Genomic DNA, 17,155 nt, shown 5'->3' on the forward strand with positions numbered 1-17,155 from the left:
TAGGGTCTGAACGTGTCCTCCTGAAACTTATATGTTGAAACTCAATTGTCAATGTGATAGCACTAAGAAGTGGGGCATTTTCGATGGGATTAGCAGCCTTATAAAAAGGCTGAAAGGAACTAAGCCCTCTTGCCCTTTTGCCAGGTGAGGATACCACAATAAAGCACCATCCTGGAAGGAGGGATAGGGACTTGCCAGACACCAGCACCTGATACTTGATCTTGGATTTCAGCCCAGGGACTGTAAACGGTGCATTTCTGAAATGGGCTCACTTGATGCCTTGACTATATCCCTTGTGGCTTTGAAACTTACATGTTTTTTTTTTTTTCTTTTTCCCAGTCTTCTTTTCCCTAAACTTCTCCTCTCTGATCTTCTTTTCCCAATCTTCTCCTTCCTGATCTCTCCTCCCTAATCTCATTTTCTCTGAATCACCTCTACAAAAGCATCCTGTTCCTGCTGTTGGGTAGAATCACAGCTTTTGCGACGGGAATCCCCTGTGTTTCTTCTTTGCTAGCCAACCAATGAACCTTCTTTCTCCTTTTTCTCAAGACCTTGTCTTCATTATCGGATTGGTGTGGAAGACAAGGACCAAGCTTTCATTTACATTTCCATTGTTTATATGTTCTTCTGTCTCAGGCCCTTTGTTATAGTAACAGGAACAGACTAAGGCACTAGAAGTCCGTTTTTAATAATCCTGGAAATATTTGGTCAAACCAACATATATTTAGTATAATGTGTCAGTCATGTTTTTCATTAAACTTAATTTTAAGGTAATTATAAATTTGTGTACAGATATAAGAACTTGCAGAAAGCAAGAGAGATTCCAGTTTTCTACCAGTGATAACTCCTTGCAAAACAGCACAATATCACAATCAGGATACTGAAATTGAGCAGTTAACATTCAAAACATTTCTCAATACCGTTTCATGACTGTACCCACTTACCTTCTGCATCCCTCCTTAACCCCTAGAACGTACTGATTTGTTATCTATAATTTTGTCATTTTAAGAATGTTTTATAAATGGAGTGACATGGATTTCTATGAACAGTAGAGATATGAATCAAAGCTTATGTGCTTTTTCTGTGAACTACAATGTAGGGTATATATGAAACTTGTAGTCTCTGAAGTTGGAGAGGTGGCAAGGGTTGGATTATATATACCATCTAAAATAATTAGGACATAGTTTTACAGGCCACAAAAAGTTGCTTAAAGATTTTAAATAGGAAAATAACAGTTTCACCCATGTGATTTAAAAATCTCATTCTGGTATCCAAGAATTGCATTAGTCTTGACTAGAAGTGGGGGAAAAAAAATAGGACATAATCTCAGTGGTCCATGGAAGAGATTAGGTAGGGCTGACTATACAGTGACAATAAGAGGAGGAGAAGCCGAATAGAAAAGGTAATTAAGACGAGGCATGGAGGTGGAGGGCTGTAGCATGGGACTCTGGCCTGGGTGACTGGTTGGGTAGCAGGGGATGATGCACAAGTTCAGAGTTAAGAGGATGAGTTCAGTTTTCAAATACTAATTTTGTGATACCTGTGTGATATCAATGGACAATGTCCAGGAGTGGGTGGGGTTGGAGCTCTAAAGAGAAGTCCATATTAGAGATAATGATTTGTCAGTCTTCTACCTACGTCAGAGGTTAGGGCCTACATGTTGTGAGAGGAGTCCTGCAGAGAGCATGGCACAGAGAGAAGACAGTGAGCAACACAACATTTTGCTTGTTTTCTAGTATCTAATTGGTTATAATGGTAACCATCAGGCCTACAACACATTCTCAGGGGGAGAAAGTATACATAAGGATACTTCAAAGAATTTTATGCCTTCAAGATATTAATATTGCAATAAAATAATTTTAAAACATAGAAATTATAATGAGATACCAGCACATTTTTAACCTTTCCCAGTTATGTCATGCTCCTATTTTTGCAGAGCTCAGAGTGGCAGATGTGTAATTACAGTGATATTCTGAGTAGTTGTTCAGGCATAAACAACAGCTTCAACAGCCAGAATCTTATAATTGGGGCCAAGTCCTCAACCACAATTCCCTAAAGTGTGGGATGGGATCAAGTAAAAGCACCAAAGGAACAAATTCTTAGTGAAAAAGAGGCATCTACATGCGTCCTTTCTTCCACTGGTATATTTATTTCTGAATTTTCATATATTGTTCTGAATACTTTCTGTCAGCACAGCTGATGGAGTAGAAGAGACAGGGGAGAGAATCCTCTTGCAAATCAAAATGGATCTAGTCATTCAGAAGGAACTCCCTCCTCTCTTGCCACCGTCTCTAGTCTGACCATGGAGGTAATCTATTCCTCCACTTTTTAAAAATATCTGTCTGCATTAATAAGATGCATGAGTATTGCAGTAAAAAGCACGAGAGAAAAAGATGCCAAACTGATAAACGTAAGATGCACAGAAGAACCTAACTGCATAAAATCTGATGCTAAATCCTAACAGGCTCTGCATGTCAGAAATGCCAGATTCCAAATATTCAAGAGAACTTGCATATTCTATCAAATATACACCTCTGTCTACTGGCTTGTTTCTCTCTTGTTAAACTGAGAAAAATAGGAATAATTTATCCAAATTTTCATGTCACATTGATTAATGAATGCTTTTTCAGTGAGGGCTGTGATGAAGTCACTATGTTAAGCTTAGGATGAGGACTGGAGAGAAAAATTGCTCAAATAATTTATAATCTGGTAGATGCTAGTGATTTAATAATAACTCAATTGTAATCTTGTCAAAAATCTATCTGCATTTTAAAAGAATTCTGATTCACTTCAGAAAACCAAAAGCATACCTACTGCAAATTCTCCATATTTCCTACTTCTTTTCTTTTTCTGGATAAAGCTGTCTATAGAGAATTAGCTTATTTTTCATTGCCTAATTTCAAAAAGGTTTGGAGGTAGCAGCTAAGGATCTTAGGTATAAGTTGAAAAAAAAAAAAAAAAGATCTGCCTAAGTATAATGAAGAATCCTAATTATCTAGACAATGTGACAAGGCTACAATCTACCACTGGGGGAAAAAAAATAAGTATTCCTGTAGGAAGTCACTCTGCCATTCTAAAGCCTTACTGAATGTAGTTGTGCAGCAAGCCAAGGCTTTAAATCAGGGCTGACGCATGGCTCAATAATAGATGAGCTTCAGGATGATGTAAAGTATCCTACAGGAAGGCCCTCTCCATCCCTCATCCATATTTTACTCTGCTGTTTTGCTAGGCCTCATCTGTACTGGGAAACATTACTCCCAGTTATTACCTCCCAGTTATCTTGGTGGTGCTGAGAAAAGCCCTCATGTTGAGGAGCTGGACAATGCCCTACCTACCTGTGTGGTTCAAGAGAGATGGGGCAGGAAGTGAGTCATCACTCTGAAGTCTTGTGCTAGGACTTGACATGCACAAAACAGATTCTTTGCAGATAAAGGGGAAAGGAAATAAGTGGTGTTGGGTGTGAAAAAAGAAAACGGTAAGAAGCACAAGAGGGATTTTCTGCTCTTACCTGAACGGGTGGCTTCTAATGCTTTGCAAATCCGGAATGGATTTTTATAGGCTGAATGGCTGCCTCTTCATCTGTCTGATAATGAAAGTGAGATGGAATACTAGCCAGTTTAATTAATCACTTCTTCAGCAAACATTTGTTGTGCACCTGTTATATGCCAAGCTCTCTGGGAGCTGGGAGATAGGGGGGAACAAGACAAGATCTCATATTCTGCACTGGGGTAAGATAGGGGGATGAACATTCCAACAGCAGCCTCCTGGTTATCCCAATGCCCCCAAACACATAGTCGGCATTTACTTGATTGTGTGTCCTGGGCCTCCCATTCACTGGCTCTGCCTACATTGGACATGACAAAAAGTCCTCATTCTCAACTCCCAGACACTTGGTTTTAGCCCAAGTAATACTCAGTCTCACTTTCTGCCTTATTCACTCCTATGTATTATCTGTAACAGAAACCCCCAAATGAGCAGTTTTTAGGACTTTAAAAAAGAAACGAGGTTCTACCTTATCCCATTTTTCATTTTTATAGATTTTCCAGATTAGCCATATACTCTGCTCTGCTCAAACTTTACATCAAGCCCTCAGCTTTTGGTATATGCCCCGCCCAGTGTTGATTTCTGCATACACTGTTTCTGTATCTACTATCACAATCAACTGAGATATGACTCCCTCACACTCACTATTCTGATGCCCACCACATGTATTGGTCCTGAGAAATAACAATATCCATCTTTCTCTGCACTGCAGGTTATATTTTGCCTATAAACCCCAGTAGAATGATGCCCATCCATCATGGTCTAAAAAATCACTTAGTCCTATTGGAATTATTCTCACATAGACAACTGCACTCATCAAAAACTAGAATAACCATAGCTCTTTATACTCCAGGGAGGGTGAAGAAGTGGAAGCCAAAGCCTCTCAAATCCTGCATAAACTGGAGCAAACATGAGTTTGTACCCTGGGCTGGGACATTTGTGAAGCACTCCCCCATAACCTCCAATTTGTTATTGCCTCTGAGGATTTTTTTTAGGCATCATCTATCATGAGAATCATTATAATTTGTGCATGAGATAATTTTGCCCCATAAAAAAAAGTGGTTGGTGCTGGTTGGTGAGCAGCTCTGTGAGGCACTCTGTAATGAGACAAGACCAGAGAGGCAAAGAATTCTTGCCTAGCATCCTTTCCATCTTCAGGGATGGGTACCATGGGCACTGTGACTTTGAATTGGTTTTCATTTCTTCCCAATCCCTTCCTCTTTCCCACTCAATTTAGGACATTTTCTAGGCTGCAAGAGAGTTTGGGGTGGAAACACTGTTCTTAAGACCATAAACTAAGTCAAAGGTACGATCTCTGGGGAACTTCTCTGTGTCAAAGATAATCGGACCCTCCTGGAACTTCAATCTACTGGGGAAATTGGGCATAAATTCATAAAGTAAGAAAAAAAAGATGACATAGCACACAAATGCAAATTAAATCCATCCTAGTGCAACTATATATTCTAGAGAGACCTGGAATAGAGATGTAATATAGAGATCACAGTGAAAGAAGGTTTTCTGGTAACGGAATCCTCTCAAGATCATAGTATGGTGCCTCTTGGCACTCCGTAGCATCACAACCGCCAGAAAGGAAAACCAGCCAGGGACGCCAGGGAAAAAATCCAATGTCTGTGACAAGCTGTCAGACAGTCATTAGCATTCCCCAGACCACAGAGGAGCTCAGATTTGAAGGTCTTGCCTGATCAAACACACTTTCTCAGTAATGAACTATTGAGCCAATCCTTGGAATAAAAATCCTATCAGTCTCCTTGGAACAGCAGTGTCATTTGAAATACATCCATCTCCTGCTTATGGGCATAGCCCCACGGGGTCCTTTTTCCTTCTAACATTTCAACTATCAAAACAGAAGAAAATGATTTTCTGTAAGGTGAAACTGACGGCTGATCTGTTCTTTCAAACTGGATAACAAAGGCGTTGGTAGTGCTGATGTAATAAATGGTACTTATGTTGATATCTGTTTTTGAATAAGAAACTAATGCAGTTTTGAAACAGCGAGTCCAAACAGGAAAAAAATTTTCTTATAAATTTATTTTGTCCAACTGTGTATTATGTATATACTTTAAATGTGTTTGCATTTTAATTAACAGAAGTCAAACCTTTTTCTGATATGAATCTTAGCATTTTTTTTACTACATATTACTGTTAACAAAAATATATCCACATTTCCTAAAAGAGGTCACTTATAAATGCCAAGTTTACCTAAGGTAGATTTGAATCTATGAAACAGCATGACTTGGGAATCAGAACAACTAGGCTGCCACACAATTCTTAGATTCTCAAGAGTCCATAATAGATTCTTCACAATTCACCTGGAGTGTATAGCATTGCAATCTGCCTAGACAACAAAATGTTAAGGAACCTGCAGGGTGAATAGCATTATTGGTATTAGTTCCTTATCCAGGTACTAAATTTATTTCTAGGTGTTAAAAGATGCAAGAACCACAGAAGTAGGGGCTGAATTGAACTGTAAGACTGTGATTGTTTGTTTGATTGTACCTTTGGCTCAATGACCTAGAGGATTATGACGTTGCTGATATTGACATTAGGACATTATGATATTGACATTATGACATTATGATTTTCAGCCAGATTGAGGATTCTAAACACACCTAAGGAAGTACTATTTAAAGTTGAAGAACTTAAAATCTTCTACAGAAAAAATAGACACACTTTGCAGACTCAGGTTGTACGAAAACTTGGGAATTCTCTTATATTCCTAGGTTTTCTAAAATACCACAGACAGAACCCCAAATAGAAATGATAAATTATTTTGCTCATTTTACATAACAATGAGTAACTCGGTTAATTTCCATTTATCATCCCTCATTCACTGGAAATTTAATGGCAGTCCCTTACCATTTTAGGAAGAGGTAGCTAATAGTTTCATTTTGTTAGATACATTTTCAGGAGTATTGTGCTTTATCTGGTGGGTCTCTTCCCAGATGTGCCATATTCTATCTGTTAGAAATGTGCTCTGTTTCAAATATCAAAAAATGCCATGTACAAGGCTTTCATTGGGAATTCCATTCCTTCCATCTTCCAGCTCCTTCTGTCTTTGGTCTTGTAGATTTCCTCTTCATAGTTGCAAGACAAATGCCTAGTCTGCAAGCACCGGACCACTCACGGGGCAGGAAGAAGCAGAGAGTGCAGAGGGGAAGAGCACTGTTCTTGGGATGTTTGGGGAGTTTGTTCTTGGGGTTGGAAAGAAAGCCTCCAGGGATATTCTACATCTTTCTGGTGCCATATTGCACCTTTAGCTGAAAGCAAGTTCAGGAAGTTCAGTATTTTGAACTGATGACATTTCTGCCCTTTAAAAAAAAATGAGAATTTTGTTTTCCCAGAACCAGGAGAAAAATAGAATCTAATAGATAACTAGCCATATTTGATGCAAATTTTTTTTCTGAATTTATAACTCTGCAATGGTTGACTTGCCTTCTACCTCCCAGCTTCTCAACTCTTCACTTCCTCTCTCCACTTTCACTTCTTCAGGCTTTCATTATTAGGCCTTTCATTATCTCCAGCTGTCATCTTTTATCTTTCCAGTATATTCAGCTTTCTGTATCTGTGGGTTCTGCTTCTACAGATTCAACCAACTTCAGATCAAAAATAACTAGGATGGGCTGGGGTTATGGCTCAGTGGTGGAGCGCTCACCTAGCGCACACAAGGTTCTGGGTTCTATCCTTAGCACCACATAAAAATGAATTAAAAATGTATTGTGTCCAACTACAACTAAAAAATAAATATTTGAAAAAAATAACCAGGAAAAAAGTTGTATCCATGCTGAACATGTACAGATTTTTCCTCATGTCTTAAATAATGCAGTATAACAACTATTTATACAGATTCATATTATATTAGGTAATATAATTTGGAGATGTTTTAAATTATAGGAGGGTTGTGTAAAAGTTACGTGCAAATACCGTGCCATGTTACACAGGGATTTGAGCAACTGGGGATTTTGGTGTCTTTGGATGAGGGGGTTGTCCTAGAACTAATTCCTTACAGATATGAAGGGACAACGGTACTTCGTTGAACAAACCTCTATTCCTTTCCTGTCTCCTTTCTCTGACAGGAGCTGATCCTGATCCAGAATGTTTGTTAGCCAAAAAGACCCCAGAAATAAATGCATGTATCCTCTAAGTCTCATTAAATATTAGGAATTGGCTGAATATTTTATATCTATAAAGATTTATTTCTGTAAAGTTGGTGTGAGTTTGTTGGGAGCTCCTCCAAGGTGGAGAGTATTCAGGTAGGTCTTTGGTTGTGAATCGAGGGGCATAAACTCAAGTGACCCAAGGATATGTTACTGGTCCAAAGACATAGTCCTACTTGAAAACAGGGTGTAAGTGCAGTGTCTTGGAGATTCTGGCAGGAGCAAGACAGTTGGAGATTGAAATAGGATTGTATAAGGGATGTGTCTGTGAAGCATTATAGAACATCTTGCAATATTTGTTGATTTATTAATTAAATTGTGAAGAGTGTATACATCCAAATCTGAATCTACTCTGAGCACTTGCTGTGAGTGGGGAAAGGAAAGTGGCCAGTTTGCTGAAGTGTGCACCCAGGCTTACCCAGATAGCTGAGCAATGATTACATCTAATTGGCAGAGAGGAGCCCTATAGCCACCTGCAGCAGTTGCAGCAATCTGAAAGAACTCTAGTTCCTTTGCTTCCCAGAAGCAAGCTCACACATTCCAGTGGGACTTAGGGATGTGACTGTGAGACAGACTTTCCTCTTAGGAGAAGCAGATTTACTTGGCAGCAAAACTAATTTTGAATCAGACAATCTTTCTAATTTGTCCAACTCTAATAACCAATGTACTCTTGATAAAATGCTACTCATGTAAGGATTGTCCACACTACCTGTGTCCTCTCATGGAGAAGACCTTAAAAATGAATCTGGTACCACATTAGAACATGAAAATAACTGGATAAGTAGAGGGATAATGAGGAAGAGAGAGAGGCTAAGATGTTGGGAGTAGGGACCAACATTTTCAAAAAAGGCTGGCAAATGGATATTGAGGAAGTGCCCATTGGAAGAATATAGCAGGTGAGGTGACACAACTTAATACACTGGACACAGACATGTTGCATCTTCAAGATCCAATCGAGCATAAGAAGAATGTCTATTTGAAATAATTTTGTTCAGCATGTGCTCTTACAATTTAGACCAAGTTACTACATTTGTTTTATATCATTGAGTGATTATGTGAGGCCATAGCTTTTCAAGTTGCTCTTTAACATACATTATATTTTATCAAAACCTATAAGACATGGTTTAAAATGAAAAGCAAACGAAGGCCTTCATCAGATTCACTTACCTTTATGGCAGAGTTTGTGTTGAATTGCTGCCGTTGGAACTTAAGCACCAGATCTTTGGAAAGCTAGACTTGGTTTAGATTTTGAACCCAGCCCTTAACCTTAGGGAAAATCGCATTCTATTTTTCTCAAACTAGGCTTATACAGCATGCATTACAAACCTTTGAGAGGAGATCATGCTTTTTGGATAAATGTAGAATGAAAATATAGTTTATTATAATCCTAAATTAATAAGAACAAATTAAATTATAGTGATATAAAACAATATATTCTGCAGTTTTGTTCAAAGATATCAAAAAATATGGAAATTTTTTTGGATATAATTATATTCATGTCATCATCAATTTCTAGTCCTTAGTTTGATGTATATAAGTAAGAAAAATTTCAGATTACATAAGATCTACACCGTCATTTGCCATTTGTAGGATATGCTCGTCAAGTTGACTAGAAAGGTCTAATAACTTTTTGCTAAAATTTACTCACTGAGTTGTAATTCAATAAAATAATCTTTTATATAGAAGACTATCATGGGTAGAATTGGGTTTTATGTTTCCCCGGTAGCTCTAGTATGCTTGGTTTTTCATTTTTGAGGAGAAAAGAGTTATTTGAGAAACCTTTTCTCAAGGCAATATCCTGACTTAGAAGACAGTCTTATTTCTTGTGCTAGAATTTGAATAATATATAAGATGTTTTGTATTCTTTCTTACTATAAATCCCAATTTGTACCACTGTATACCTTCACCTTCAATTAATAAGCACCCAGGAACACCAGCCTCTTGGGTGAGCAAAAGTAAGAGGATTTTACTGATGTTCATAACTGTTACAAATTATGTTGCTGAGGGAAGTAACCTCATTTCTATGTGAAAATGGCTGATGGGCCAGCTGCCAATTCCTTTACAAAAATCATAGAAGAGCAAAAAAAACTCCTGGTGGAGTTTTTGTTACTATATAAAGATAGAACATTCTTCATTTTTATAGACAGCAAGTGCATTATATTGGATTATACAAATAGCAACTCATTTAAAAAATATATATAGGCAGTAAAGCTTGACATTTTTCCAGATATAGCAGGGGGTACTATCAGCACAAATTGATCCACACATCCACGTGTTATCTTGATTCTAAGAGAAATCTTGAATAAGATTGAATACATTGATTCCTGTCATAGTGAACTGAAGCACTTCAGAGAAGGAAGGATTCATCTACACTCTCCCCCTTAGATACTGCAAAAATAACAACAGTTCACTGTATCCATTACTACCACATGGCTCAATAAGCTGAATACCTACTTTAAGAGGGATAGGTTTTGCATTCTCTATAATTTGCTTCTAGATATCCTGGATTTTTACCTAAATTTTAAGACAAATTTCATCATTACAAAGGAATATGTTGGTGCTTCTTTGGTACATATTCCTTTCAATACAATTTTAAAAACACATTTCCAATGCTCAGAAATTTATGCTTAATGCTCTTTTCCTTAGCATAAGAATTTGCCACTTGATCGGACCTGATGTGATGTTTCTATCCAGAGCTTTTTGAGTCACACTAACTCACATGTTCTCAAGGTTTTATTGTGATCAAGTTGCTTCCTGGTTTATTCATAAGAAGTATATCTCCTTACATTAAAAAATTAATATCAGAATTTCAATGTTCAGTTCATATTGCATTTGCTGAGTTCAATCTCTGCTTCACAAGTGAAGTTGAAAGTTCTGGTTCTATATGTCTTTATGACAGGGCACAAAAAAATGATAAAGGTATTGGATTTTGCTATGGAATAAACCAAGCTACGTATTAATAGCTAATGGCTAACAGCTTAAGCAAACCTATCTGGAAGACTGATGTGTCATTATCTGCATATGTATCAGAAAGCACCCCACCAGGTGGCAAAACAGATGAAGACCCAACAGAACAACTCACTGTGAGTCAGCTTACCACCACACACATTATGACTGTTTTTTTTTTTTTTGTATAAACTTTTAACTAATAGTAGTGGGCTGTACTTGATTCAGTTGTATAAATTGAACTAGGAACTAGCAAGATAGCAAGATGTGGGGTGTGTGAATCCCACCACGAAGTCTAAATTTGTGTTCTCCATGGTGAAACCAGGCATGTCTCCCTCTCCAGAGAGGAAAGAGTGCCAATAAATTGCCTTTACTGTAGAGGATTGAAACTGAACATGCACGATCAAGATGCAGTGCAAATTCTATGTGTGTCATCTCAGATGATATTTGGAAATATTTTGTAAACTTACAACTATGAGTATCTGGATGCCCTTTAAGTTTAATCTCCAAATATTTCTATATCACTTACTTGTAGTTGCGTCTGGTAGTAGTACACAGCTTAGGCCTCCATCCTTTTAACCCCCAGAATGCTCAGTTAACTGAACACTGGCATTACTCCATTACTCCAGAATGTCCCTGGAGGGCTTAGCTTTCATCCTTAAGGGTCTATCAAAGTATTCCTGACTTACATAGCGCTATTCCTGAGAAAGTTTAGGTCAGTACTTTTCTTAAAGAAATGTTCTGGGTGGTTTTTCCAGATGCCCCATTGGCTTAATATTTAATCTGGTTTTGAAAACATCTAAACTCAAGAGAGTTTTTCTTCCTGCCTCTGAGTGGTCACATGTTAATTATGTTAACAGGAAAAGTGTTTAACCATGTTATAGAAGGTTACAAACTTCTATAATTAATATTTCATGGGACTGTGGAGTGAATAGAGGAATGTTGAGACCCACAGAATCGGGCAATCAGAGATGGAAATAGAGTACACTTTCTTTTCTCTTTTTTTTTTTTGACATGAGTAGATGTCTTTACAACCTAATCACAATCATGTTAATGACATGATCATACATATTGGCAAATGGGATTCTTGGGCTGCATTTTCCTTGCTAAGAAATAAAACCTCAGTCATGGAGGGTGAGGGCTGAGATGCCTTAGCTTGGAGTTAGACCTTGAGCATGAGAATGTAAAACTAGAGTCGGTCTCTTTGGCTATTTTGTGTCATAGATCTGATTGGTTCAAGTGTACAACTTAGAAGTATTAAGTATAAGTATTGAATATCAATTATTAATTATCAAGTATACAAAACAATTATTATGTTCTTTCATGTTCCAAACACTATGGCCAGTAACTTACTTATATGCTCATATTGCTTATCTCTATTTTATAGATATAGAAAGTTAGGCTCAAAACTTTTAATAAATGTACTTAATATTCTCCAGCTGGTAAGAAGATGCACTGGGATTCACACTCAAGAAAATGAATGTCATCTTCATTAGTAAATTGGATTAATTAAGCTACCTTGTAGTTATTGCAAGTATTCACTATTAATATAGGGAGGACTAAGCATTGAGATCTACGTATTTTATCTATTATTAAACTTTGCTTCTCCTAAATGTCTTTTCTACAGACTGAGTTGTCCATTTCATTTCTTTTCCCAACTGTGAATTAAAACTTACTCAATAGTCTCTCTGTTCTGTTTTATTCTTGTGTTAAGTTATTCTGTGTATAATCTACAGTGCACTGTACCTTTACCTATTAGGATTTAAAAATCAAAGCAAGGTAATGTATTTCTTAATGCATTCTTTTTCTTTCAAATTTTGTACCATGAATATGCACTAACTCTTCAAAAAGTAGAGACATTTATCAACATCACTTAAGAAAAGCCTGTTGGAACATACTTGCCTACTATACCTTATCAATAATTTTTCTGTCACATTTATTACCAAAATGCCATCCTTGAATTGTAATACAAGCATACCTTGGAGATATTGAGGGTCCAGTTTGAGAATACTGCAAAGAAACAGATATTGCAATGAAGCAAGTCTCACACATTTTTTGGTTTTTAGTACATATAAAATTTGTTTATGCTATAGGTTGTGTATAGTATGCACATTATGCAGTATGTCTAAAAAAACCAATATTAAAACTACTATATTGCTTTAAAATACTGTACTGATTAAAAAAAAAATACTAACAATCCCCCAGGCCTTCAGTCTTTTCTTAATCTTTTTGCTATGGAAGGTCTTGACTACATGTTGGTGGTTACTCACTAAAGAGGACAGTGGTTACTGAAGGTTGGGGTAGTTGTTACAATTTCTGAAAATAAAGCAAAAATGAAGATTGGTACATCAGTGGACTCTTCATGAAAGAGTTTCCCTTTCATGAAAGAGTTCTCTGTCACCTGCATGCTGCTGATAGTATTTTGTCCACAGTGGAACTTCCTTCAAAATCAGACTCCTCTCAAGCCCTACTTTATCAATTAAGTTTCTATAATATTCTAAATCCTTCATTGTCTTTTCAACAATACTCACAACATCTTCACCAGGAATGGATTCTATTTCAAGAAAATACTCTTTGCTTATCCCTAAGAAGCCAATGCTTTATTCACTTAAGTTTTATCATAGAATTTTAGCAATTCAATAACATCTTCAGACCCCATTTCTAATTCCAGTTCTCATGTTCTTTCTACCACATCTGCAGTTACTTCTTCCACTGAAATCTTGAGCCCTTCAAAGTCATCCTTGCAGATTGGAATCATCTTCTTCTAAACTCCTGTTAATGTTCATATTTTGACCTCCCATGAATCACAAATTCTCTTAGTGGCATCTAGAGTGGTAAATACTTTTTAGAAAGTTTGCAATTTTCTTTGCACATATCCACCAGAGGAAGCACTATCTTTGACAGTTGTAGCCTTATGAAATGTATTTTTTAAATAGTAAGGCTTGAAAGTTGCAGAATAGCTTTTGTGTTAGTGGGCATACAGTAGCATTCATCTCATTGTATATCTCTGTGAGGGCTCTTGGGTGACTGGGTACATTATCAATGAGCAGTTATATTTTAAAAGGAATCTCTTTTTTTTTCCTGAGAAATAGATCTCAAGAGCACATTTAAAATGTTCAGTAAACCATGTTGTAAAGAGAAGAGCTACTTCTGGGCTTTGTTGTCCCATTTATAAATCATGAGAAGAGAAGATTTAGTATAATTCTTAAGGGCCTTAGGATTTTGGGTATGACAAATGAGAACTGGTTTCAACTTAGTGGTTTGATGCAGCACGTAACTAACAAGAGAGCCCATCTTTTGAAGCTTTGAAGCCAGTTATTGACTTCTCTAGCTATGAAAATCCTGCATAATCTTCTGAGATAAAGCCGTTCATCTATATTAAAAGCCTGCTGCCTGGTTCAATCACCTTTATCGGTGATCTTAGCTGAATCTTCTGGGTAATTTGCTGTGGTTTCTACATTACCATCTTCTGCTCCACCTTGCTCTTCTGTGTTATGGAGATGGCTTCTTAAACCTTAGGAACCAACCTCTACTGGCTCCAGACTGTGCTTCAGCAGCTTCCTCAGTTCTCTCAAACTTCATAGAGTTGAAAAGGCTTTGGCTTAAGGGAGTGTTGCGACTGCTTTGATTTTTCTATTCACACCATTAAAACTTTCCATATCATCACAACGCTATTTTACTTTCTTATCATTCATGTGTCCCCTGAAGTAGAACTTTCATTTTTCTTCCTTCCTTAATTTCTCTTTGTGCTCACAACTTGGCTGTTTGGTGAAAGAGTTCTAGATTTCAGCTTTTCATGTTTCAACAGTTTCCTTCACTCCATGATGTCTATCTAGATTGATAGGAAGATCCATACACCTCTCACTTTTTTTCACTTGAATACTTAAGACACCCTTGTAGGGTTATCAGTTGGTCTAATTTCAGTATTTTTGTACTTCAAGGAAGAGGGAGGACTGAGGGGAGAGGGGGAGATTGAGGAATAGCTGGTTGGCACTGTCAGAACACATACAACATTTATGAATTAAGTTCACCATTTTATATGGGTGTGGTTCATAGTACCCCAAAACAATAGTGACATCAAAGGTAACAGATCAGATTGCCATAACAAATATAATAACGCAAAGTTTTAAATAGGGAATTACAAAAACACGACATAAATTGATCACATTATTTGAAAAATGGTTCCCGTAGATTTGTTTGACACAGGATTGTCACAAATCTTCAATTAAACACACACACATATAAACACTCACAAACAATATCGGCAAAACTCAATAAAGAGAAGCACAGTAAAGTAAGATATGCCTGTTTAGGGATTTTAGGATTGGTAAATTCCTTAGAGGTTAGGCTTATGTTTTTAAACATATTTGGTACTTCAAGAGCAGTATTTTCATGCAGAAAGTATTTGTGTAGTAGAATCTTGCTAACTTACGAATATCTCTGGAAATGCCAACAGCCACCTGAAAAATCCTCAATGGTTGACACAACAGACCTGTGAAGAATAGCTATTTGTTAAGAGTGGAAAACTTCTTTAAGACATAGTTGATTTAAAATTTAGACTAAACTTTGACAGATGTGTATCAAAAGCTAACACCATCACTTCAAGAACTCTTTAGTTAAGAAAACTACCAGTACCTATTTCAAATACCAGTTTTTTCCTCAGTTCTTGGCTCTTAAAATCTCCAGCCATCCCTGTAATCCTGATCTATGTGTGCTTTCAAGTCTTTCCTCTTGGCTAGCCAACAGTGTGGATTCAGGCCTGGTGAGAGTTAGGATGGAAAGAGTACAAGGGAGAATGGAAGGATAATCTGATATGGAATCAGACTTTAAATTACTCTTCTATTTATATCACCCTTTCTCCCAGATTCCCCAGATAGCTGCCCTATTAAGTCTATATCACCTTGACAGACAGATATCATTCATTTCACTATCAGCACAACCCAGGGATTTTATGTGGATATTTCTGCTTTATAGGTGAGAAACTTAAGGCTCAAGAATTACTTGCTCTAAACCTCAGCTCAGACAACCCCTCTTCTGTGAAGCCCCTACTGGTTCATTTCTCTATATGTGCTGGCCCATAATTAGTAAATTCATTCAACAAATGACTTAATTTTTTACTTTCATGAAGCTGGGCCCTTATTCTTTACAAGTAAAACGTAGAACTCAAAAAATGGGTGAAACCCAACTTCAACCATTCTCCACCATCTTGATCTCTTATAAGGAGACACTAGTAAGTAATAACAAGGCTTGAGTAGTTTGGGGCCATTGGGGTATCAGCAGGTTTCTCAGGACTAGGCATAGATGGTGCCCAAAGACAGATTTGCCTGTTCCATCACAGTTCTGGTTCATTTTCTTCCAAAAGCCATGTGGGAAATTGTTCTGATGATTTCAGGTCAGATAGTTGGTCAGAGAATAGACAGTTATTGACTGCATCTCAGATTCAGTCTCTTATCTTGGGTTGCAAAACTAGCCCAACTTAGTCCCTGCCTTCTAAGAAATCCAGTTTATGTATTAAAAGATAAAATGTTTGTACTAAAGTAGTTGTAACACAAGTCCATGAGACGCACAGAGAAGAGTGGTGGGATTTGCTGAAGGTGTCTGCCTTGAGCCTGGAGAGAGATAGTAGGACTTGAACAGTAGAGATGGGGAATGTGGAAGGGACAAAACAGACCCCAAAGGGATGTGTGATCTGGAAACACCATAGGTATGGGGGAATGGAGGCTGTCGGAGAGGTCAACCTGAAGCATGTGGCCGGGTTTCCCCCCAAAGGAACAAAGGAACCCTAGCTCACAGAGACTCATTCTTCATCTATACAGCACAAGGAGTAAAAACCACTAGGGTGGGGAAATAGAGGAGCAAGTGGTTATTTCCCCCACAGATTCTTCTGAAAGTGACTTGGCAACTGTGATTTTTATAGGAAAAAATATGTCAGTTTTAGTGATGAGCAGAGGATGACCAGATTCAAATAAAATCTTTTATTCATTACATGAGATTTCTTTTCCTCCCAGGTGAACAATTAGCCCTTTTGATGTTGGAGCAGTTGTAGAAAACTGAATTTAGAGTCCTTTGTTTGTTGTTTGCTTTTCGGTTTATAAAAAGCTTGCCCTAAGGTAAGAAACATCTGTTCAGAGAGTCTGGAGAAAACAGACTTTTATTTCTTCATATGCTCAATGAGCTGCTGATTTTTGCTGCAAAATATCAAACTGGGATATAAAGAGGATGAAGTGAAAAAGAAAAGGTCAGAAAACTTGTGCTTTGGGCATTCCCGGTGAATGCATATTAAAGCTATACATGGGTCATGCTGTGTAAAACATACAATAGAGAGTTATATTCATCAGAAGAATATTAGATTCTAAATTTGAGGGAACACGAATTCTAATTTTATGAAAGAAACTCATTGTCTACTTTCTCCTTTTAAATGGCAGAATATTATTTATTGAGGATAAATAGTTATTTCTCTGCTCTATTTAATCCTCATGCAGCAGATGAAT

General features: G+C 37.3%; 1 protein-coding gene across 2 annotated transcripts in view; it reads right to left on the minus strand.

Moving 5' to 3' along the window:
* C1galt1 (core 1 synthase, glycoprotein-N-acetylgalactosamine 3-beta-galactosyltransferase 1) overlaps positions 1–17,155 on the minus strand; it is a 117,124-nt gene that overhangs the window by 43,054 nt on the left and 56,915 nt on the right. The window contains exons 5-6 of one of the 2 annotated variants that reach the window (XM_058572172.1): positions 15,097–15,156; positions 12,643–12,674 (exon numbers count right to left, since the gene is read on the minus strand). The gene's annotated coding sequence lies outside the window, so the exon portion shown is untranslated. The remainder of the gene's footprint in view (positions 1–12,642; positions 12,675–15,096; positions 15,157–17,155) is intronic. The other variant, XM_058572173.1, reaches the window with a different exon arrangement.

This window comes from Marmota monax, unplaced genomic scaffold (genome assembly GCF_021218885.2).
Source record: "Marmota monax isolate L192 unplaced genomic scaffold, Marmota_monax_Labrador192_F-V1.1 WCK01_AAM20220418_F8-fsc00144, whole genome shotgun sequence".
Classification (NCBI taxonomy): domain Eukaryota; kingdom Metazoa; phylum Chordata; class Mammalia; order Rodentia; family Sciuridae; genus Marmota; species Marmota monax.